General features: G+C 42.9%; 1 protein-coding gene across 2 annotated transcripts in view; it reads right to left on the bottom strand.

Annotated features, from left to right (window-relative positions):
• The window catches only part of LNX1 (ligand of numb-protein X 1), a 184,866-nt gene extending 161,181 nt beyond the window's left edge, over window positions 1-23,685 (bottom strand). Inside the window, exons 1-2 of one of the 2 annotated variants that reach the window (XM_068942881.1) lie at window positions 23,401-23,685; window positions 2,940-3,050 (exon numbers count right to left, since the gene is read on the bottom strand). The gene's annotated coding sequence lies outside the window, so the exon portion shown is untranslated. The remainder of the gene's footprint in view (window positions 1-2,939; window positions 3,051-23,400) is intronic. The other variant, XM_068942878.1, reaches the window with a different exon arrangement.
• Between the last annotated feature and the right edge of the window lie 817 nt (window positions 23,686-24,502).

The following is a 24,502-nucleotide window of genomic DNA, read 5'->3' as shown; positions in this document are numbered from 1 at the left end:
CCTACTGTTTGCAGAGCAAATCCCCTGAAAAAGTAGGTGAAACGTAGAAAAAGAGCCCAGCCCACAAAACAGGATTATACCTTTAAGTGCTTTGACAGCTCTAAGTGTTTTCTTCCTGCTCAGGAGGCTTGTTGGCAGCGTTAGCCGACCTGCAGCCTGTTATGTCTTTAATCATGGGCTTCTTGCCATGATTCATTCAGGAGCTGCATGTACGTTCCTGGTTAATATTAGCCTTCCCTATTAGCATGCAGGGAGATGTGTTGTCTTATGGAAGCAGAAGTACTCCAGCTCACTGGATTGGCTTTTCGTCACAGGGAAGGGGGAGGAAAAATGTTATTGTAATCCTGACAGGCAGAAACAAGGCTTCAGTTCACACACAAGATATACAGCTCTTGTACCAACACGCAAGGTCCACTTGTAACAAGACCAAAGACCACTAATCCTGCTGCGAGCAGAAAAGGCTCGGCCTCACTTTCTCTTTTGTGGAGACACTGCAGCATCTGGAGGAAGAAATGGGCTGCCACCACTTGAGAGCAGTCAGGGCACAGTGGTGCTGGGCAGAGCCCTCCATTTGGACCGAGCCCAGGCTCCTCACAGAGGGATGAATGAAGCCCCCCTCTCTCCTGGAGCACCCCCCCCCATCTGCCCTGCTGCAGACGAAGCTTTTGCTCCCCATCACTAAAGTGGCAAGGGCTGCCTCTCCATCTAGTCCTCCTAGCACTTTTCTAAAACCACATTATGTCCTAAATGATTGGGGCAAAGGGAAAGTTTGGCATCCCTTCCTCAGTATGGTGGCTTTTCATGGGCCAGGCTGCCCTCTCCCATGTCTCCCCAGGAGAGAGAGGTCTCACGGGCACACAGCCTGAGGGGCCAGGCCTTGGGGAGGAAGCGCCCAACATCCCAAAACTCATCATACAACCCTAAGAGCTGTCAACGTTGGCTCACTCACTCTTTCCCCTAGAAGAAAAAGTTGGGTAGACTCTAGCTGTAAATCAGAGTCAGGAGAGGTGAAAGGACCTAATTTTAAATCCTGCGTAATAGGCAAAAGCAAGAGACACTTTTACTCAAAGTACTGAATATCTTGATAGTTCAAAAAGATGCTGATCTCTTCAGAGGCTGTTTTTCCCTTTGGGCATCATAATTCAAGAGACATTGGCCACTTTATGGGAAACAGTTCATTCATTCACTGCCCATAACAATAACAGCAAGAGCATGATTCTTCTAATAAACTAAGTATGAGAATGGTGAGGATGAATAAAATATACTCCAGAACTCCTGTAGTTGCATTAAAGATGACATCATAGCTCGGAGGCTCTCCTAGAGCATCCAGTCAGACTGCACTAGTCATGTCACTTTGTATTATTTGACATGATGCCATACATGACTGATAAAACCAGACAGACATACACAACAATAATGTAACCATGCCTCCAGAAAATGGCAAAATTAGTCCCCTGTGACATTGTGACCAAGTAAATTAAAGTAAGTGGGGAAAAAATATGTTGCATACATATATTCTGCTACCTAGCATGAATTTATTCAGTTATTTACTATTCAAATCTTTTTACAAGCAGCCAGCACTATAAAATAAGGATAGTCTTGGGGAAAGAACAAACTGCCCTTTCGTATCTATAAAGGAAGAGCAGCCACAAAAAACTTCCTGTTGACAGAACAATTAAAAAAAATCATAATGGGACAGGAGGAGTAGACTAGGTATGCTACAGTACAGCATTAGTTGCCTCATTAAGTCTTTCTTGAAAAGCTGTTATGCTTGCCATCACTTCAGATTAGAAGGCATCTTCCTTTGATTTCAGCATGCGGTTCCCTGTCCAAGCCTCTGGCCTCCAGCCCTTTAGGTTGGAGCCGTGAGTCAGTAGGAGCAGTGCACTGCCAACCAGCAGGTCATGGCAGGCACGGCGCCAGCAGCCAGGTCTTGCTTGCTGTTGCCTCTCTCAAGGGAAATGCAGCACCATTGCTGCCCTCCGAGGCTATCGCTATTGAGGAGCCAGAGCTTTCCACCCTTCATGGTTTATATTATCATATTTTCTCTTTTGTTAGGAGCATGCAAACTGCCATACTGGACCAGACTGAAGGTCCACCTCCCCCCAAATCCTGGTCTCTAACCGCAGCCCACAGCCCCTGCTACGTTTGCCGGGCAGAAGACTGATCTAGTTCCTTGTGCCTGCCATACTTTCTCACTTATGCCCGATTGATACAGAGCTTCTTACAACCACAATGTATAAATATTGTTTCCACTAAATGGAACCATTATTGACATTAAATCATTCTATAAAAGCACTTACGGTAGATTTCACAGATACTAGATTGCGTGGAAATCCTTTACACTGTCAAGCACTATTTTGGTTAATATAAACGCCCTAAGTTCTTTGTGTACATAGATGACAGATAGCACTATTAGCCTAACCTGTCTGTAACATTTCCCAATTATTTCCTAATCCTGTTGCAGTTGCCTATCTTCTTACCTTTAAAAAAGGTAACAATAAACATAAGCAGTAGCACTGAAAGACACCAAGCTTGGAATCTGCTCCATACACAGTTTTGAGAAGTTTGTGCCCACATATTTCAGTCATTTCTGAGAACGAAACTTCAGGAAAAAGCATTTTTTAGCCCACATTAAAGACCCACTATGCAATAAGATTTTGCTTTGAAGACTCTCGAAATCTCTTGCTCTGAAGGAGGGATATGGACTTTGGTAAAGGGAAGTAGCATTCTTGTCAACTCCGCTGCAGGATGATTTATAAATGTCTGAGAAATCACCTCTCTTGTACACTCAGAGCAACAAAAGCATTTCACAGCAGGATTCCCCAGAAATCCTACCCGCACAGGGCATGCTTTACCTTCAGGAGACATCAGGAGCGGGCAGAAGCAGCAGGAACCGGCAGCTGGAAAGGAAAAGTGCCCACAAGGGCACTGCTTACCAGAGCATCTTCCTTTGCCGAGGCTGGAGCCCAGCACGCCCAAGGTTCACCTCTTCTTGGCTGAGGAGACCCAGCACCAAATCACCTCTCCCTCCGCTCTTGCTCAGGTCCCTATAGACAACAGCAATTATTGCTGGTCAGCAACTAAGCTATTTAAATGGCAGAGAACTGTGTAATAATTTCTAAGGCTTCAGGCACAGCACAGGTGCCAAATAAATGTCACTGTGATGCTGTGTTACAGAACCTTGGGGGGCAAAGTTACACCTTTAAAAGTAAGGTAGGAAGTTACACACAGAAAGAAAACTACATTCAAAGACCAGAATTTAAAGACCAGTGCTTGCAAGACTGAGTTCTCAGGTTCTTCAGGCTAAGGCCTGAAACGCGGTTGCCTCTACAAGCCTAAAGCAGTTTCTTTGTGCTTCTTTGTCAGAACATGACCTTGTAATTACACCAGGGTACAGAGTTTTTCCACACAATTCCTCACCTCATTCAGTGCAGAGAAAAGAACAGCTGTGGAAACACGGGAGAGGTAGATACAGAAAAAAAGGTGTTTGTATAATACAGCTTCTGTAGAAAATAATGCACTTTGGAAGATGAGGCAGGGAATTGCAGGCAAAAAAGGTTAGTTTCACAGGCAATGCAGTAGAGTATCAGCCAGTAAATCATTATTACTACTCAGTTCTTCCTGCACAGTACTAGATTAGCTGAAATAAACCTTTCATTGGTGAGTTACTACATATTCTTTCTTTTTTAAGTACCTAATCTAAGTTGCTTTGTGCAACGGAGCTGCTTGCTTGCTGAGTTGCATGAGCGTTTCTAGAGCAGACCTCAGAAATGCATTTTTGACTTTTGCCTTCCTTTAGCTGATTTCCCCTTTACAAGGTAGCTATAATACACATTCATTTAAATGGAGCATTGCAGAAATAACTTTGGTAATGTTTGTGAAACACCAGGTCACCCTAATGACAGGCACCAAAGTAAGCCTTATAGATACTAATAATTTTATCTTCAAAGCAAAGCTTAAACATCATGCAGCAGATAAGACCAAGGGCCACATACTGAATGAGAAGGTATAATATTACTGAGGAACCATCTACTCTGAACAAGGAGGGAGAGAGGGCTTTACACTTATGTGGTTAAACACTACCACTTATGCACACTTACAGTGGAGCTGAATTAAGAGCACACCACAGTTTGATTCTTCATATTTCCTGAGTGCTTGATTTTACAAGCTTCATGACATTCTTCTAATATTTCTCCTGGGTAAGCACTTGACATAAATATCATGCCTTCTTTTTTCCTCACAAACAAAAAAATTCTTTGCTATTAGGACATAATACCCCACTGCTTATTGAACACCTGGCTTTGAAAGAGCTACCTGTAGAGTTTTGAAGTCATTGTCAAAACCAGTTCAATAACTTTACTAGTTTACCATTGAGGTAACATTGTTCTTGCCGCTCCAAGATACTTTCCCAACCTGCCAGGCCACTACACCAGCCTGGGCCTTACAAAACACTTACTCACTGCACCCAACATAGGGAAACACACCAGCTTGAAGAAGGAGCACAGATAACCATCCCTTCATGCTTCTAGTGCAGCAGCAATCCCACACAACCCTGAGGAGGCACATGCTGATAAGAGAGTGGCTGCCTCAAAGCACAGTTGTGTAACATATGTATTTTTCTAGGGTCTGATGACTCATGATTTCTATCTAGTTGTTTCATCTGGTTGTTGTACAGGACTGAGTTTGGAGGCTCCATGAAGTATGCTCTGGAGGCAAGGGAACTGCTGCTTATTTCTCTCCAGCAAGAGCTTTGGTTGAACCATAAAAGCCATATTTTTCCTTTACAGATCTTTCTATTAAGCTTCAAGTTGTGCTGTAGTGTCCTAATAGTCATTCCTACCACTGTCCCAATCAGCACAGCTGACTAGCAGTAACAATCTCTTCTCTGCTGTGGTCAGTGACTGCAATGATGTCTCAGGTGTTTTTAATGGGTAACTATGCAGTGAAGCCATGCCTTTGAAACTCCTCACACTGACCTCTAGCAGAAAGAAAAGAATGGCACCTTTCCACAGACAGGCAAGTCCCTGGTGCACTTCATCAGCCCTCTCGTGTGCAACTTGGCTGCCCTTGGCCTGCTGAGCTGGGTTCAGGGCTGCTCCTTTCCGTAAGCTGGACTTCCACAGCCCCCAGCAGAGCTCAAACAGATGGTGAGGGAACATGGTATTTTCCGTGAAGTGCCCTGGTTTGGGGATTCACCCTCCTTCAGTTGCAATGGCCTTAGATAACCCACCTTCATGGCTTGCTGCAGAGCTGTTTTTTTCTGTCCTGTTTTCTGGAAGGAGCCTATCTAAGTATGTATGCATGTGTGAGCATGATTTACTCTGAGAAGGTGTTAGCAATGAATCAGATCTGTGGGGAAGTGATTCCCTTGCACACCATAGACTTTCAGACCGTGTCATCTTCCCGTAGTCAATGCAGACTGGGCCCTTTATTCACTCCATGCACTTTTGCCGAGAGGAGGCTAATTCTCGTTTGCTCCTCTTCCAGCAGTGGCCCCAGCATGGGAGACCACCATCCCCACACAACATGTCCTGTCCTGAGCCAGCAGACCAGCCCCAGGGCTGGAACCATCTCCTCCCTCCCACCTCCCATGGGGTAGTGATGGTTCCCTGGCTCCCCCAGAGCCATCTGGAGCTCTTCTTCTGCTTTGGCCGCTTGTTCCCTTGCACTAGTGGGCTTAGAGGAGAGAGCAGCTCTTTGCCTGTAAGCAAAGCCAGTCTGCTGCCTCAGCCAAGCAGTGAAGAAAAACACTGCTTTGGAGTTAGTTGTGCCTCTGCCTTCTGGAGGTAACCCTGCATAAAAGGAGACTGGCTGAGGGTGAACACATAGGTCAAGTGAGTGGGAACAGGAGGATTTTGCAGATACAGCCGCCTAAATCTCTACTGCCTACTGAGAGAGTTCCTATCTGAACCGTGAGAGCAACGTGCAGTCCTTCTGACTCCTCAGTAGAGTTGGATAGACAAATATCTGTAACTGCCAAAAAAACTGCCAAACTGCCTTCTTCTGTTTATGGGTGGCTAAGAAAGAGATCCCTCCATGAGAGAGGCCACAATCCCATCAGATGATACAAGTTTGGCAATGGTGATCCGAGTGACGGAAGTGTGCAATCCTTGCTTTTCTGAATGGACATAGCCAATACCATCAATGCATAAGGATTTATAAACTGTGCTGTTCAGCAGGGCTGCCCTACTACAAAAAAGTGGCAGGAGAAGACCACCCAAAATCCAAATGCTGATCAATGACAGTACATGCATTAAGGAATTGCCAGGTTTGAAAGAATTGCTTACACTAGATTGTAAACATGTTTTTCTCTGTAAAAAGATAATCAGATCTAGCAATAGTTTACTAATGGGTGTTGCTTAAAAATACAAGAGGAAAGAATATTTGTATTCTTCCTCAGGTCTTTGGATAACTTCCCATTTAACAGCTATGGGGAAAATATCATTTGGAAGATATACCCATCAGTTGTGAAGAATTCACAACTTCCTTTTATAGCAACAAAGACTAAGCACGAATGGCAGCCTCTACATGTACCAGACTTGTTTGTGGCTTTGTACTTTTTGATGTTAGTGTTCTTTGTGCTGTCAAGCACACAGCAAGTTTTGAGAAAATGTAAGTCATAGATCATAAGTCTGACATATCTGCTTTATGCTCCAGGCCTGAAAGCCCGCAGACATATAGCACTGGAATGGACCTCAAAAGATCATCTAGCCTATTCCCCTGCACTATACACAAAGAAATGATTGCTTAACCATCCCCAACAGACCTAGTCCAACCTGTTCTTAAAAAACTCTACTGAAGATGATACTTCTGCACTTATCATTACGCTGTGAGACCAAACATGCTAATCTTTGCAAAATTTGTCAGCAGAAATTTAATAGTCTCCTGAAGGTCATTACTGACCTCATTAGATGATAGCACTATATTTAACATTGGTCCGTGTGGGACCACACAACAATCCTTAGTCTGTTTAGTTACAGTTCTCTTTTGATGACTGCATTTTGAGATCTGTCAGCTAGCCATTTCTTAAGTCACTTATTAAATGCCTTGCTAGATATTCTACAGCACGGCTTTGTAATCAGAATGCTATGTGATGTTAATACACTGCAGAAGTCCACTCTGTCAGCGAGCTGCCTTGATCAAGCCTCAACTCTTGAGCTCTGACCTCAGGAGTGTTTAAAGAGTCTTACTTTTTCTGAAACCATGTTGACTAGTTGTAATTAACAGTTCTTCTGTTCTCTTTTACTTAAGTTTCTGTACAAGCAGCTGATGCAAGTAATAACAAACTAACCAATTCATAATTACTTACCCCCCTTTTTCTAATCATGGCACAACTTTATTGCTGTGATAGGACTTCCAAAATATAATTGAAATTACTGGCAGTGGAATCAGGATCCCTGCAGACAGCTGTTTAAGGAGCCTCTGCTGCAAGTGAACTGGGACCGTAGCAGTGGAGCAGATGAGACCAGATTCGTGTTCTGTCCCACCTTTCCATCCTACTCATCCCAGGTCCCTCATGACGTGGCAGTACAACATCTCCTCTCCAGTGCAATTCATCTAAGCTCCCCACGTATTTCACTGCCTCCTTTTTTTCGAGTATGCGTGTGTGAATCTGGCTGGCTGCATGGAAACCCAGAGCCATGTGTTGCTGCCTGGCTGGCCAACACACACATGCAGATTTGGCAACAGCTGTCTGTTGCCAAACAGAATCAATAACAGCTGAGTTTTCCTTAATGAAATGAAAGTATTAATACTCCTTCTCCTCTGCCCAGTTATTGATATTCACAAAACTTGCAGGAGTTAAAATATTTTGAAATATCACTTCTGCCAAACTGGTGAGAATTGGTCTGTGAATTCAGAATTATTGGGGCAGGAACTGGCAGACTGAGATCCTTTAAGCCTCATTTCTGTAGGAAATCAAGCTGAAAACTCTTCTTCCTCCTAAATGTTATTTAACATTGCCTTGGTTACTGACAAACTGAAGTACTTCATTGTTCTCATGAGATCCAAGGACAGCCTGCCACTGCTTTAAAATATGGTAAATACTTACCAAATCCTTTTTGTATTATTAATAATGTAAACATCATCACCTATTCAGGACCAAAACAATTTCTTGGATTGCTTTCTTCCAACTTTAATATTGTTTTATGCCCTGGCAGGCATGAAGTGTCTTCTGTTTTTTAATTCCTGAAGAGGCTTTGAGACTAATTAATTCTAAGAGGAGGGAAGTACCTAGATCACTTAGAGGGAAAAATTAAAGCCCTGCTTCTCTCCTCAGCATCTCCTGGTGCTCAGCTCCCAGCTCAGTGCGCTCACTTCTGTTGATCCCTTCACAGCCTAACCCTCACTTGTTGGGAAGGACACCTAGCACCCAACTTGGGCCTGTTGAGCCCAGGAAGAGATACGTTGAAGACAGGCATTGCAGAGCCCCTGTCCTTCATGGATTTACTCCTGAGGTACTTTAACAAACTTGACCCCAAATACGAACAATGGCAAGCAGTTTATTACAACAAAATTATTTAATGAGTCATGGTGGGGCTTTGGGAGAGTGAGGAATACAAAAGGCACTTGCTGACGGCAAAAAATGTGAAATCCTGGAAATTAATGAACATTTCCTTTATTGTGCAATGAAATTTGTCTTTTAAAATTTAACTAGTCCTTTCAAAATACTTCAACTCTCCCACCCTGCTTTGCTGCCACAATTACAGCAAAGGCAACTGCAAAAAATGAAGAGGATGTTGCTAATATTGCTACTTTTTTAGACCACTTTTCTGCCTGAGTTTCCATGACAAAAGCAGCACGCTAAAAAAATGTTGAATTATGACATTTTAGTGACATTTTTCCTATAGCACAATAAAGAATTAGATGTCATTCGCCTCACACAAAAGGCTTGCTGCTCTGGGACTCTCAGAATGCCAGTGTGGCTGCACCAGAAGGCCCCTCCCGAAGCAGGTCTGGCTTCCACAAAGAAACTCTTTAAGTAAAGTAGATTATTTGATGCTTTTTTGGAGAGGGACAAAAGCCATGATATTCTTGACTTCTGGGAAAGGCAAATGGTAGATCTGCATAGCTCCTAAAATGATGGACCATCATGTCTAAGAGCTCTGAACCAAAGCATGCCTCAGCTTTGAAAAGAGTCTTTTTGATTCAGGACTGTGTTTAGAAAATTCCTTCTACAGTCTGAAAACCAAGGTTGCAGGGAGTGAAATACATGCTATAGGAAGGTTTAAAATGATGGCAGAAACTTGCAGTTTAGCACATACATTTTGTGCATTACCTGTGAATTTTCAGCCCTTTTTGAGTTGGAGGCAGGACATGCCCCATGCTTGGCACTTAGTTACATTAAAGCCTCCTTAGAAGCTGCATGCTGTGGACACATAAGGGCCTTTCTTCCTATGTGACTCTACAAAAGCCTCTCGTCAGGATGGATGACATATTTTCTGGTTGCATAGAAAGTGCACATTGACATTTTTGGGGATGTAAAGCATTTGTTTTTGAAATGTTCCAGAGATCCACATGATACATGGAAATACAGAAGTGTTATTTTCAAACCTTGATGATGAAAGTTAAGATCCTAAATTCATATTTAGCTTCCCAGACAGGAAAAACAGGAAGGTCAATCTATAATCTTAGTATTAGGCACCTAGTCTGTGTTCCACAAAATTATCAGTAACCATTATGAAACTGTAAAATCAGCTTTTTTAGCAAAGTAATTAGAAAGTCCTTCTTAAGTATAAGTTACCCTAGCACCGTTCACAGCAACAAGGGCCAGCAAGGTACCGAGGGAATTCTTTGTGCCTTTGTAGCGGGACAAATTCATGTATAACATAATTCTGTTGATAGCAAGAATGAACTATGCCGTTATGTTTCCCTATGAGTTCTGTATGCTGGGAATCCCTGCTATGCTGGAGAAGGTGTGGTATAACTGGCTATCAAAATGTGGTTCCTGAACCCATTCTCAGAATTCATCTTCAGCAAGCACTGATGCTATTTCCCGCAAGAGCCAATTGGTTTTTGCTTAGGTCTTCCTCTTTCCCTGCTTGCTTAGGCTCGGACCCAGAAATCCACATTCCCTAATCCCTCTTCCAGGCAGTCACTCGCTGAATTTGTTTCCTCTTCTCTAGAAATAGAAACAAAAATCAAGGGGGTGCAAAGCAATAAAGGGTAATCAGAAAGAACGTGCAGTGTTTGTAATGGTTTCAGCATCAAACTAAACGGGCAGACTTTCCTACAGCAACATCCTAGCAAATGCAGTTGTTACAATAAATACTGCTATTTGTTTTAAAAATAGGAAGCATTTTGCAAACATTAGGATTATTAGACATCTGCTTTTGTGGAGTGGAAATCAGAGCTTGGAGGCCATTCTTTTTTCCAAGAGACATCAGAAGACTCAAAATGCTTTACAGAAAGAGGCAACTTCCTTTGCAGATGTGAAGACCAAGGCACAGAAGCGAGGGCTACCTCGCAGCCCAGAGGCACTGCTCAGAACCGGAGCCCACAGCAGCTAGCCAGGGAGGAAGAAGGTAGCCAGGGAGATCTGCAGTAAGACTGCAGGAAACAGCTTAGTGCGTTCAGAAAAACAAGATCAGAATCCTATATAAGATAAATGGCATTTGAAGCTTTTAAGTCAAAATACAAATTTGACTGACTGACTGATCAGTGCTGTAGCTAGCTAAGGAATGCATTTGCTAAAAAAAAAAAAAGATAACATCTGATCAAAGCTGAGTGTGCTGAAATGGCACTGGTGGATTTCTCCTCCCTGCACTGGCCTGACCCACAGCACCTACCCACTCAACCCAAAGTCCTGAAAGACAGAGAGAAAAGAAAGTGTCAGTTCTTGCTTATGTTTATTTGTGAACTGCGATGATACAGGTGAGAAGGGTCCTAATCTCTCCCTCAGCAGACTAAGGGAGATCGAGACATCCCTCTCACCCACCTTCCCTGAGCACTGGTAAAAATGAGGGTACACTCTAAATCCCCAGTTAGGGGGACTCCCCTTCCCTGGGTTTATGGTGCAGGGAAGAGGAAAGATCATTTAATTCCTGCTCTTGGGTGCTGTGCCGTTTTCTAGAGGAATGGGAGGAAGGGGAACACAAGCCTGATACCTGACTCCTAGAAGAAAGGCCTACAAACATGCTAAAGCGAGGCATACCAGGGCCTTTTACAGTCTTGTTAGCCAGGTGACATCTACCTAGGGACACTGAACCCCATCCCGTTTACCTGCCACCTCCACCCATGCTTCAGTCCCATCCCTGCAAATTTGAGGACATAAATGGGTTGTCAGGATGGATTAAGCCCAAACACCACGTGAGCTGTCATACAGTACAACGGCAGGCCTTGCTTGTTCCCCTAGCGGATTTCCTGCACGTGCATAGCGGTAGTACTAATAAAAAAGCAAACTCTATGGACTGTCAGTTCCAAATCAACTCACTTCTAATCCTTGCACTCTTCAATTACCCTCTTACTGCCAGGCATAAACCATCCTGCAGCAGGGGGAAAGACCTGAGATTTCAATCATAATGAGCCCTGCCAAGATTCATATGTACTCACATTTTCACATATCAGCTTGCTTCTGTGTAAACCTATGGGCTTTATTCCATTACAAGCTTCCTTCCAACATGGCTATTGCACTAACCAGCCAGTAGCTGAATTCCTAAAAATATTGACAAGGAACATGTCAATACCCATGTGTAGTGAGACCAAACATGCCTCATGTCACAGCCATAATCTTTTCAAGCACAAATGACTGGCTAAAATGCCCTTTGGACCTGGTCAGCACTGCTGGCCAGCCTACGCAGGGCTTTGCTGCTGAAAACCTTAAGCCCTTCTTGCCCAAGCATTCCTCCACAGCAATACCAGCCTAATGTCTTAAACAGAGAGAAAAGGGTTCCAGAGGCCATATATTTTCTCTTGGACGCACATAAGCAGTTCCTATTGATTTCCATGGCATATTGCTATTTTTAAGTCCTCTTCGTTTTTCAGAGGTAAGGGGAAGTCCTGTAAGCTGCCAACAATGTGTGATGAAAGGATCAATTTCAGACAGATTTTTGCAGCGTGAGATATATCTGTATGAAGACCTGCCGTCCCCCTGGAGGATCATCTACAAACAGCCCTGGGCAACACCTTTTCCTAAAACATGATGTAACTTTTTATTGTACTGTTAAAAGCTGTCTGGAACAAACCTTACCCCGTCCTTTCTCTAGCCGTGAATGGGCGCAGCAGCCTATACAAGCCCCCAGAATTTCTTTCTACCTCTCGTTTGTGGATTCTTCAAAGCTATCCCATCCCATCCCTGGTTTGCAGCTTCGGGCAAATGAAGTCCCCCTGGATTTTCTCTGACCCCTTTTTTGGGGCATTCTGCTTCCTTGTCTGCTCTTCTCTCTCTGTGCATCAGCGCTTTTCCCACACAGCCCTTGGCTACAGCGGCCTTCTCCTTTACTGTCCCTCATCAAGTGCCTTCAGGATACTGCTATTATTAATTGTTTGCTGCGCCTCAGACAAGGAACTGTTCATCGAGGACAAACCCTGTACTGAGCATTAACAAGACAAACAAGGATAACTCCTGCCTGAGCTGGTATCTTGAATATAAAGGGAGGGCTTCCACACCATATGTCAATAAAAGATATAAAATATCTGAGAGGGTTTTACAAAATGTGCATAAATGTAGAAAGGCTCACATATTAAAATGGAAATTACTATTCCTATTTTGGATGAGCCATCTTGTAGTCATTTTGTTTGAATGATTGCTACATTTTCATCCATCAAGTCATGAATTTGTCAAAATAAGACAAAAACATATAAGCACAACATCCATGGTAGAAAGAAAAAATACATTTCAATGGGATCTAATGCCAAGTGGAGCATTTATCTACAAAAATGAAGTTATGCTGATGCCAAGTGGCTAGTCTTGTAGACTGATCCAGTTCCACCAGCATAAAAGATTCTTTTTACACTAGTTTTTCCAGTGTAAGAATAGCACCTCACAGTTTTAAACACATTTTTTCAAAATGCCTCTGAAAGGCTGAGCATAGAGCAGGTTCCACAAGATTTTAATGAAAGCAAGAGATAAAAGCATGGAAAAACTGTGTAACCCTCCTATACTTCTTCCCCAGCTCTAGAGCCAGCCTACACCACGAAACGAAGCAGAAGGGCATGTCACACACACAGAGAATTCAGCAACACTTGCAGAGATACAGGGGTCATACAGAAAGAGCTTGCAGAAAGAAAAAAGAGCTTAGCCTGCTAAGCATCCGGTATTTTTCATCAGAGGTAATTCTTACAATTACCACTTCTACTATTGCTGATATGAAACAAAAGTGGCTAAAATGCTCTTCTGAGAGGATACGTTTATCATACCTGGGGTTTGGCAAAAAACAGTGCTATTCACTCTTATATTTCTAAAGGCTCTGAGACAGTTTGGATATGGAAAAGCAAAATCTTCTTCCAGTACAGACATCTACCCTATTTAGGTTTCTGTCAGTCCTAGAATTCAGCAAAGTAGAATACAGTTTCCCTGGAATACAGCCCAGGGAAGAATTGGTGAATAGTTTATATTTTATAACAGTACCTTAAGTCTCTGTTATTAGCTATACATTTGGAATAGGACATTTCCTGAATCCTCATTTACGGCCATAGCACTACAGCACTAAATCAAGTTTTAGGTTTTTGTTTGCTTGTTACTTTGAGAATTTTCTTCACTTAAAGGTATATTACTTTGTTATATGGAGAGGGGAGAAATCAAAAGAACAAAAGACTCTTGTTTTGAGGAAGGAAATGGGATATTAGCAGTTGAATTATATGTGTGATAGAATAAATAAGTATTATTTGTACCAATTAACACATATAATTTAATTTGTACGAAGGTTTGTGATTCTCAGTAATGAATAAACTTCCCTTTGGTTTTCTATTAAAGAATCAATTAAAATTTACGACAATCAGTATTACAGTTGATGTACATGCCGAAGGAAAACTATCTGATGCCTTATGCAGGACCTCTTGAACAGAAATACTGTGTCTATCAAAAGAAAATATTCCCTCGGTATTTTAATTTAAATACAACAGTTCGGATGGCTTGGATTTAAACATGTTGGATTTCTTTTACTTTGGATGCCTTAATTTTTTTCTTCCTTTTTCTGTAGCCTGCATTCTTTTGGAGTGTCAGGGACTGCAATTTGTTTCACTGAAGCCAAAAATGTGGTTTTGCTTTGTATACTTAGCACTAGTTTCTATGTAAGATACACACTGGACAAATCTCAAGTAAAGGTCTTTTCCAGCAGAAGGTCAGACACTTGGTGCCTTTTCCATATGTTCTGAACTGTGTTGCTGGCTGACTGTGTGTTGAAAAGGAGCTTTGAGAGAGAAGTTGAGTCCTACTTGCACATCTGGAAATGTTGATGGTCAGTTAGATTTTAAAGCATTATGGTCATTCTCCACAGCAAAGATTCAACATACCTTCAAGGCAAAAACAGCAATTTCCAAATGCTCATGACATTCCAGTGGTCATTTGAAATGAAGAGAGAATGGATTTAAAAGAATCTAGCAAATGACCTTATACCCTTCAGAGTCCCTGCCTGCTACTTTGCCTGTGTCTACGTTTTTACACCGCTATTGCAGTAAGACAAAACATTTTTGTTGTTGTTTTTTACAGAGATTTAAAATTGTGAATATAATTTACATGGCGAGGCACCTCCTGCAAAAATCAAGGAAAAAGGAAGACAGAAAAACATTCTCAGGCAAGGAGAAGCCTTGTTCTTCCTTTTGAACTTAAAGATACATGTGGATAAAGTGGAACAAACAAATTGTTCTCTATGCTGCCAAACAAATGAGAAAATATCATGCTTTCATAGAGAAGTATATCTTTAGAGATAAAATCTCTTTTATTCACAAAGTGATATGTTTTATGTACACAGCTCCTACAAGCTCTTCTTTCATTTCAAGAAAGCGTTGTGTTTATTCACTCTCCTGGAATACATAGACGGGACATATGGTGAGCATTTTTGGACCATCAATCAGACTCTAGTTCATCAGTCAAATCTGCGCAATGTAAATACTGTCCAAAGGAACAAGGTTCTTCCATTTCTCAATATAAATTGCAATATTATTTATTTAAATAGTTGTAGTTTCTAGTTAGGAAACATTTTCATTTTTTCAGTGTGAGGCTTTTACGAGACATCAATTTTCTGAAAGGATGGAAAAGTATCTCCAAAAATCAAGCTCCCTACCTCAGAAAACATAAAAATGGAGACAGTCAAAATCATTTGTTGCTTTCGTTAACCGTTGGCCAAAATCTGCGTGGCCCTCTGTACTTTCCCAGATATTCTTTATTTCGTGCTAGGATCAGTGATTCTCACTTCATTTTACTTGGCCTGCTTGTTGGGCTCTTTCAATTTGCCTTTGACATCGAAGTGATTTTCCTGAAAAGACTCTATCTAGGTCTGTATCTTATTTGCAGCTAGTCTGTTCATCTGGTTTTCCAATACTGAAGGACCTACAGCTAGTGTAGAGCCAACACATTACAGGAGATCAATGACTCTATTCTGCAGTCAGCTGAAATCAGATAACTGCAACACAGCCAGGTAATTTGGGAGTGGGCTGAGCATGGTGCCTAGGGATCTGTACGGTGTTTGCTCAGGCTGCCTCCATTTGAGTCCACTATTACGCACCACAGTATAAGATAAGCTCCATTTCTTAGATACTTGCGTTCTTAGATATAGCCAGGTGCGGCAGTCTTGAGATCAAATGAAGAATGCGACCTGAGAAAATCCTGAAGTGTTGGGTGAAGTGCTTCTGGCTTTTCAAACTCTGCGGAAGGTGTTCTCCCTCTTTATAGTGGTTATTCGCCACCAGATGTTTAATAGGCAACAAAAAAGTGGAGGCATGCAGCTTCCGCTACCCAGTTGTAGCTGCAAAGAGCTGAGTAGTAATTTACTCTGCAAGTAATCCCTTTGGCTTCAGCAGACCACTTGCAAAATTGGTTGCAAACTCTCCATTGACTCTGTTTTTTGTTACTTTCAGCGAATGCAAACCTCAGGTGCAGGTTTTCTAAGATGTAGCGTGTGCTTCAAGGAGAAAGGTAATGCCAAGTCTGGACTTGAGAGAGTGGTTTACTTCTCTTTACCAAAGGCTTCGCTTTGAGGGTCTGGCCCTCTTATCCCTCTCTTTGTCTATAGGTTTACATAAAAAAAAATTATCCATTAAAAATAAATGCAAGCTTAAAGAATGCTGAAAATCTCTAATTATAACCTTTAAATTATGGAGTAAACTGTTCTAGCACTGCATAAACTATATTTTTAAATGACCATTTGTGGTAAATAATTTGGAGTGTATGTAAACATTTTTTTTTTGGCTTGCTAGACCAATTCTTTGTGAAATATTCTTCCAAACCTCTCAAGAAACTGCTGAAGGAGATATCCTGGAGCCTCAGGGAAGCATCAGGCTCCGCGGGGCAGGGACAGTAGAAGACGACGCCAGAGAGATCCTCTGCGGCAGTTGCTTCAAGGCCTGAGTCCAGGTCATGAATTGCATAAGAAACCTCTGAGAAGTCCAGTAAAGTCATGTGAGAGTAAATCTTTTCCAACTTGATTTAAGGGTAACTGCGTGGAGCAGTTCACATCTATCCCTTCTGCTAGGCTGTCAGTCTCCTCAGCGTGCTAAAGCTAGCTACGCAGGTTATAGCTGGCCCTGCAGCGAAGGTAGCAGGAAGCTCGCTCTGGGCCCAGGTATTCAGCTTTCCTTTGGCCTGTGCCACACTCTGTGTTTGCAGTATCTGGGCTGGCTGTGCCTATGGGAGAAATTGCAACGAAGTACCACGCAGACATTCCCTGAGGCTTATGTTTCAGGTGATCTCTTCCTTTACAAGCTATGGACTGATTTTAAAGGGCTTTAGTGTAATAGGCTTATCCCTGGCCATGTTTAATCCATTAATCTTTTCGACATGCATTAGTTGGCTAAGAGGAAAGGCCAATTCAGGATGACAGTGAAAAACAGACCACATTCAAGTAATAATTGTTTCCATGTCAAAGACCAAGTCCTAATCTGCATAAGGGGTTCCTTTTATAATTTAGCACAACTGGGAACACTGCTAATATGTCATCCATTATTTTATCTAACACATGGACTGTAGGGCTGAGCCAAGTTAAAAAAAGATTAACTTTCGGCTCTGATTCACCTTTGAGAGATTTCCTAAACGTCCAGCACCTCCAGCCTAGATCAGGCTTGTTGTTATTCACCCCAGTGCCAAAGCCACTGCTGTTGCCGCACAAGGTGAAAAGCCAGCAGGTAAATTCTTGAGAGGTGGATGGGATTTCCAAATATAACTTCAGGAAATTTCCTATTATCAAGGATCTAATCATTTAACAAAGAACAGATGATTGATATTAATCACACTGAAGTAAACATGTGATGTTCTTGATTATAGTATTGTATCTGGGCTGACTCAGGGCTTGCTATCATGTTATGCTGAAGAACTGTTCCTTCAGCGGTACTTAATGCTTCACCTGCTGCCAGCAAAGCCCATTTCCCTTGAGTAAGAGCTGCGTTGTTGGGCCTTCCAGTGGTAAAACTGATTTTAAATTAAATTCTGTGCCACAAAGAGATGAGAACAAAAGCATGAGAAGACAAAGGGCAAGACCCAATGATGAATTAGATAGATAGCTGTTGAAAGCTTGTAACTTCCAGGCCTGTGACTCCAGAGCAGGATCCAGGATCCTCTGATCCAGGAAGACCTAGGCTTCCTATGCAACACGTGGGGAGTCATTTGCCCCAGAGCAGGCTTCAGAGGAGCCCAGTGTGTGAGCAAAGTCTCCTGAGGTAGCTTAAAGCACCACATCAAAAGCGGAGTTGTCCCTCCGGGGCTCAGGCATCAGGCAGGGTCCAGGGAAATCCTCCCCTGCAGGAGGTGCTTAGAGCCTTCTTGAAGAGAACACAGTGGGATTTGCACACCTTTTTTAAAGCCAGATAGGTAAGGAGAAAGGGAGCTGGTAACCCCCTTTGTTTATTAGCTGGGTGGCTGCAGTGCTAAACAAGGAAACTGAAGGACTCAGACCACCACACTCACGTCAAGACTTTTACAACAGAAGGCTGTAGAGACTGTCCTTTTTCCTCTTCAGGTTGTGCCAGTGAGCTGCCCAAAACTTGCTTGCAGTATCACTAGAAACTCCCTCCTGTGCACACGCTCTTATTAGAGCCATGCTCACTTCCATGCTCTCTCAGTGGTATGATGAGTTCAGTACTTGCTGCAGAGTGAGCGGGAAGCTGGGATTCATTCCTCCCTACAGCAGCTTGCAGCCCAGGTGGTAGGGCTCTGCTTGGGGGTGAGACCAGTGGGTTTGAATGCCTTAAACTGAGGACGGAACTGAATCCAGGTCTCTCACTGCAAGGGAGAGCAGAAACTGTGAGTGGTGATCTACTTGCTTCTCCGTCTCTTGCTACCCTTTAAAAGACAGAAGCAGCCTCTTCTTCTTTGCAAGGGGCTGTCTTGCCTATAGCCATTAAATGCACTCTGTGAGCCCTCAGCACACTCAGTACCTCAAAGGACTTCAACAAAGAACTGTTTAATCCTGGATCTGAGTTAAGATAAAGCCCTGAACAGTGAGCTGGATGTTATTGGCAATGTGCAGGAGCTCTAAGCACCTTGAAAGCCCAAGCTCTGGGGGGATTGTCTTTGTGGATTTGAGCTCCTATACATCCTCCAAATCTTGCTTCAGTTGTCCAAGTTCCTCCGCAGAGCTGATCTTAAGTGGCTTGTTCAAGACATCAAACAAAGTACTGTTGTCCAGTCTGTGCAGTGCCAGTACAGCCAACCTTCCCATCTCTCCAGGCTGAGTAACAAAGCTTTCAATGGCTGAGCGTTGCAAGAGGCACACTGTGCTCCATGGAGGGCTGGTCATCATGGGACAATCCCGACAGCACACAGAGGAGCCAAAAATTAACTGAGATCTCTGCATCTAGCCCTAGAACAGGAAGCAATGTTCAAGCAAACTAACAGGAAAAAAATTATCATCCTATACCGCAGCCCGACTCCTGAACTGTGACTACAGTACAACCTCTTGTAGAAAATCACTTCTAGAATCTGGTATAAAGGAGATATCAATTTGGCTAACATCACTGTGTTTCTGTTTCAGCAGAGGCAGCAATAACTCCAAAACATGGCAAAATTTCCTGTGTTGACACTGTTTCTTTCTATGAGCAGGGAACGAAGCCGAACACTTCACACGCTTCTTGTCAAAGAAAACTGAACACGCAGTGCACTGTCATTTCTTGTTTCACCCAGCGCAGGAGGGTTACCGTTTGCTTCATTATCAGAAGCTACTGCTTGGCTCTGATGTGCTCCCAGTTCAGTCAACGGGAGGTTTGCCCTCGATGGGAATGGAGCAGCATATTCCCACTCTACACTGCGCTCTTCGGGAGAAGCCTGTTACGACTCTAAGGAAATACTGTGCCTGGAGTATTGTGGCTGTTCTGCTTTTCAGTTTGTAAGTGTTACATATCCGTTCAGGTTTTAGTTTTAGCTAAGTTTTAGACACCTCATCCAAACCCACAGGCATTTGATAACTGAAAGGGCTACAGAAAGACAAAGTTGCAGTACCTTGTTGCAAAGATGAACCAGTGCATTTTTCAAAGCTTGACTATTAACCGCATTACCCATTCCAGCTGGAAAAAGAAGCTTCTTTTTAAAGAACATATCATAGCAACAAATTAGTCTGGCAGTAGATTTCCAATAGCCATTAATGAAACGTTTTGTAGATGGAGCATTGAAAAAATGATGAGCCATGCCTGGGGCTAGTTATGAAAACATCCACCCTTAGGCAAGGATGTGTTAGTTAGTGAGCCAGCTTTGAACACAGATCGACTCGAGCTGTTTTTTCAAACAGCTCTGAAAACACTGTGAGCACATCTGCTGCCTGTTAAACTGGAAAAATTTGGCACCTGAAGAACTGCTACATACAATGTAACGACTGTCAGAGGCTGTAATACATCCCACAGCAAGGACTCTGCGCCTTGCAAAGCAGGGTAAGTCAGACTCCAGAAGCAATTTTGGACTCTGGATGCAGCATACAGAATACAAATTTGACATGCTGCTCAAAGGGTAGCACAGGCAAAGTGACTGCTCAAGCAGTGACTTCTGCTGAGGAAGTTAGGCTTTTGAAGCAAGCCATGGCCATCCAGTGAGCCTGTGCAGATGGGTAAAAGGGCTGACTGTTCCCTGCAGCCGTTTTGCCCTGACTGCTGCATAAAGCCTCTGCACCTCCTCCTGTAGGTAGGGTGGATGGAGAGCTGGCTCCTGGGCAGTGTGAAGGACCGGCAGACCAGTAGGTCCTCATGTGTCAGGTAGGGAGCTGGAAGCACTGCATTTTCTTCACAGAGGGGATCTGGGAAGCAGATACAATTCAGCTGCTAATGACTTCTTCTAAAACAGAGCTTGTGGCAAAGCTGTGTTTTAACCCTTTGGTTGCTGATCACGTAAAGTGTGCAAGTGCACCAACTGTTTCTCTTTGGGAAGAGTTTTGTGTTGCCCCTGTAAGGGGAGGATGGGCTATACTTTCCACCAAGGCCAGGCTGCCAGCATGGCAGGCAGGAAGGAGTTTGACAGAACAGGGAGATCCTTAGCCTGTCCTGGCCTTCAGCAGCTCCCAGTGCCTCTCCCTGCACCAGGAGGTGTCACGAGGCGCTAGACAGACAGTCATCCTCTTCTGCTGTGGCCCTCTCAGCTGCCGGGGGGGGGGGGGGGGGTCTCCTCCCACTGCTGGGCACCAGCAGTGCCCGCCTCTGAGGTGGGATGGGCAGTTGAGCTTCCCAGCCCTCACCACCGCCACAGCTCCAGGCTGCAAGCCCAGCTCACCTTGACCAAAGTGGAGTAGGAAATGGCCACGGAGCAGCTTGGGAAGCAGATGTTACCTCCAGCAGGCAGACGGGCAGCCAAGACCTTTCCAGCTGGTGCAGGGGGGAGCAGGAGAGACACGCATGGCCAGGGAATGAGCTTCAGGTAGCTCCAGCAAGAAGAGCGTGATGGAGAAAAACCTGGCAGCAAGCCCTGTGTGGTTCCCAGGATGGATGCCAGAAATGCCAGGTTTCCCTTGCTGATTTCTACATTGCAACTGCTCGTCGCCAACAACAAACCCTGCAGCATTCAATAATTTAAGCTTTTAAACTCCCATATGGAGATGGGGAAAGGGAGAGGAGAAGAGGAGGGGGGTTCTGAGGACAGCCCAACTTTGTTCTGAGCTTGCTGAAGCATATTTTGGGATTAACATGCTGCACGAGACACAGAGCCTTGACCACAAACCAGCTAAAAGCCCTTTAACAGATTTTACAAAGGGAGTGGTCTGGGAAAGTTTTAGAATGACAAAATGATGAAACTTTCTCCGGGAGCTGGAAAATACCAAAATATATGTATACTGTGTATTGAGAGTATGATTGTTGGTTGTGACTCATTAGCCACATTAGTTTCTATTACCTAGAATCTTCCATGAAATGTGTGTAGAGAGAAACATGGAAAGTTATCAACAAAAACTTATTTTCTATGTATTTTTTTCCTATCTTCTTCAGTCTTTTTGTTTTGGGTTCCATGCACACAACTGTACTAATCAAATGGAAATACTTCCAGTTTTTAGGACTAAAGCTGGAAAAAAAGTTACATTTTCCTGCAAAATTTTCATGTGAATTTTCTGCGTGTGAAATTTTCACATCTAAAATTTTTTTTGCCATTGGTGCGTGTGTATGTGTGTGAGTGTGTACATACTCCCTAGGAATATTCTAGTGGAAACATTTGAGTGCTGATCAGTTTACCTAGTTAACCAGAGCTGGGCACTTAAGGTTTTGTACTTGCAAATGATCTTCACAACAACACAAGCTTTTGGCTAACTAAGGGCCATCTAACCTAGAAAGAAAAATCTGTTCAAGTAGCCAACAGCAAAAAGGTAAAATGCTGAGAATGAAATATTTGCAAATGGTCCAGAGCTGAGAATTGTTCCCCTAAGAAATTTTGAAGAAATGTCAAATAATGAATCTGTTAAGTGCTTGCATTTTGCACTTTCAGGAAGTAAAATTAATCAGACTGCTAATTACAGTCATTTGCCTCACTGTAGTTAGGATCTTCACACGTGGGCTAGAAGCCATCTACTACAATGTCTAAAGGCCTTCTGGAGGATTAAAGTTAGGACAGGAAAGCACAGCTTTGTTTAGTTTTGTCTGCTTTTGTTGTGTGTGAATTTAATTTGCCTCTGCATTTTTCCTGATTATTTTACTTGGATGTGGTTTTTTTACTACTAGATTGTGGGGCTTTTTTTGCTCTCCTTAAGATAGTATCTTAAGTAGCACCCACTGTCAAGAAACCTCTGTGTCCCGTTGCACGAACATCCTACACTCTTGCATTTAAGGACTTGTTTAGTTCTAATGGAAATCATTTGCTTTGGGTGGTCCTCACTGCATACACTAATTTCCATCCAGCACTCTATAGGAAGCCAAGTGAACCCCAGTAAAACGCGCTCTCGGAAGCCAGCTCTGCCAAGCAAGCACGTTGCTGTGTTTGAACTAGAGTTTTGTTAAGATGAGCAGTTTGATTTATGGGCATATTGCTAGACATATTCCTGCAAGTCATAGATTGCTATCAGTAAACCCTAACCCATCAAGAAGGAGTGCAGTCTGCCAGGATATCATGCACAGAAGAACTATCTCATAGGGTCATGCTGTTTAGGCACCAAGAAATAACGAGGAGCCCACACAAAGCCAAATGGTTTGGAACATTTTGATAAAACAAATGCCAGAGCTCTTAACAGAGGGAAGTTGAGGTTCTCCAAAATAGTTTTCTTCCTCCCTAGCATTATTTTCAGTCTTATCTGGCTCAGATTCAGTAACTGATTTTCATCCAGTTACTATTTTAACTGGGCCCTGGAGACCTTCTCAGGCATCTTAGTTATTTTTAAATCCCCTGTGAAGGTAATGTAGAACTGAAGTACCGTAGGCATATTGCATACTGTCTATGCTTCAAATCTCTCCTGTACCACAGATGTTGAACTGGGCAGGAGAAAAGGTGGCTGCCTATGTAAACGTGCTGGATGTCAACAAGCCAGTTGCCATCAAAGCGCTGAGAGGAACGGCTGACGTTATTGCAGCATTATCTCACTAATCAGCCAGCCCACGAGAACATGGGCTGTGTGGGATTCACCAGCACACAGCTCTGAGGAGGTTTTCAGAAAAATCAAACTGGGCTTAGCCAATTCAGCAAGAAAATATAGAAAGTTTTCAGCAGTGGGAAGCCTTTCTTAAAATACTGAAGTTCTGAAAATTGGAAATGTCCATACATGATAGTGCTGAGTACCACACAATAATTACTAAAAATGTCATAGTGAAAATTCATCAGTTCCTATTTTGAGCTCTGTGCAGTGCTGAAACACTTACCCCTCCTTGTGGATCTGATGTAGGTATCTGTATGTTCTCACCGTGGTATCTGTCACCGGCAGTCTCTTGCTCTGTTGTACATACTGCTCTCCCCCCAGACAAAAAAAGGAAGCCATACCACCAGATATGGTCCCACCAGCTTGTCCAGCGAAGTAGAAGTGACCTTGTAGTTTTCTTCTGTTGCTGCCACTATGGAAAATATTAGTACCAGAACTGAAGCCACACTCACCCATTCTTCATTTCTGATTTCTCTTCTCTGAGCAGATAAGAATGACCTAGGGCCTCGGAGTGTGTTTTACATCAAAGACTGATGAAGAGTCCTGACAGCCTTGATGTCAGTGTTGTAAATAAACCATTAATCACACTGCCATTCCAGGGAACAACCTTTTCCCAAAGGGCATGAACCTTCTTCAGGCCACTAATATAAACCACATCTCCTCTAATCCAGTGGGGTAGTGGTAATGTCAGGGCTTTCAAGGTGGGCTGACTCTGTGTGAGGGGGATACTCCATTACTCTCATTTTAAAGCATAGGTCATTGCTATGGTTCCACTGGATTATAAATGGTCAATCAACAGAGAAGCAGTTACAGTGAATTAAATAAAGTGTATTACATTTGGAACTACAGAGGCAAATAGAAGGAGTAGAAGGCTCAGTGTCCTGTTAAAACTTTTTGCTTTAGAGTCAGGCACTGTATGTAAACCTAATGTGGAAGTATAAGAGAAACAATAGGTTCAGTGATCTGGCAAGTAACCAGAACAATGTGGTTATAGTAAACACTGCAGAGCCTAACACAGTGAATAAAAATGTGTCTATTATTAAAGGAGAACTTGATTTTTAAATGAATCCCAGGCCACTGCCTTGCCAGAAGTATTCTGAATATTATTACACACTACGGAGGGCTATAACTGACTCTTCAATTTGATCATCAGTGGAAATAAATTATTATTTATGTATACTTTTAAATATATTTTTGTTATATATACTTATATATACATATATATTAAAAAACCACCATATTTAGCATGATTTGGAAATACAGCTAAAAACAAAGTTGGTTCAGTCTGTGCTCCATAGCTGAACTGTTCAACCATCATAACTGCA

This window comes from Struthio camelus, chromosome 4 (genome assembly GCF_040807025.1).
Source record: "Struthio camelus isolate bStrCam1 chromosome 4, bStrCam1.hap1, whole genome shotgun sequence".
Lineage (NCBI taxonomy): Eukaryota > Metazoa > Chordata > Aves > Struthioniformes > Struthionidae > Struthio > Struthio camelus.
The sequence above is the reverse complement of the archived record's forward strand: the minus strand, read 5'-3'. Positions and strand labels throughout refer to the sequence as shown.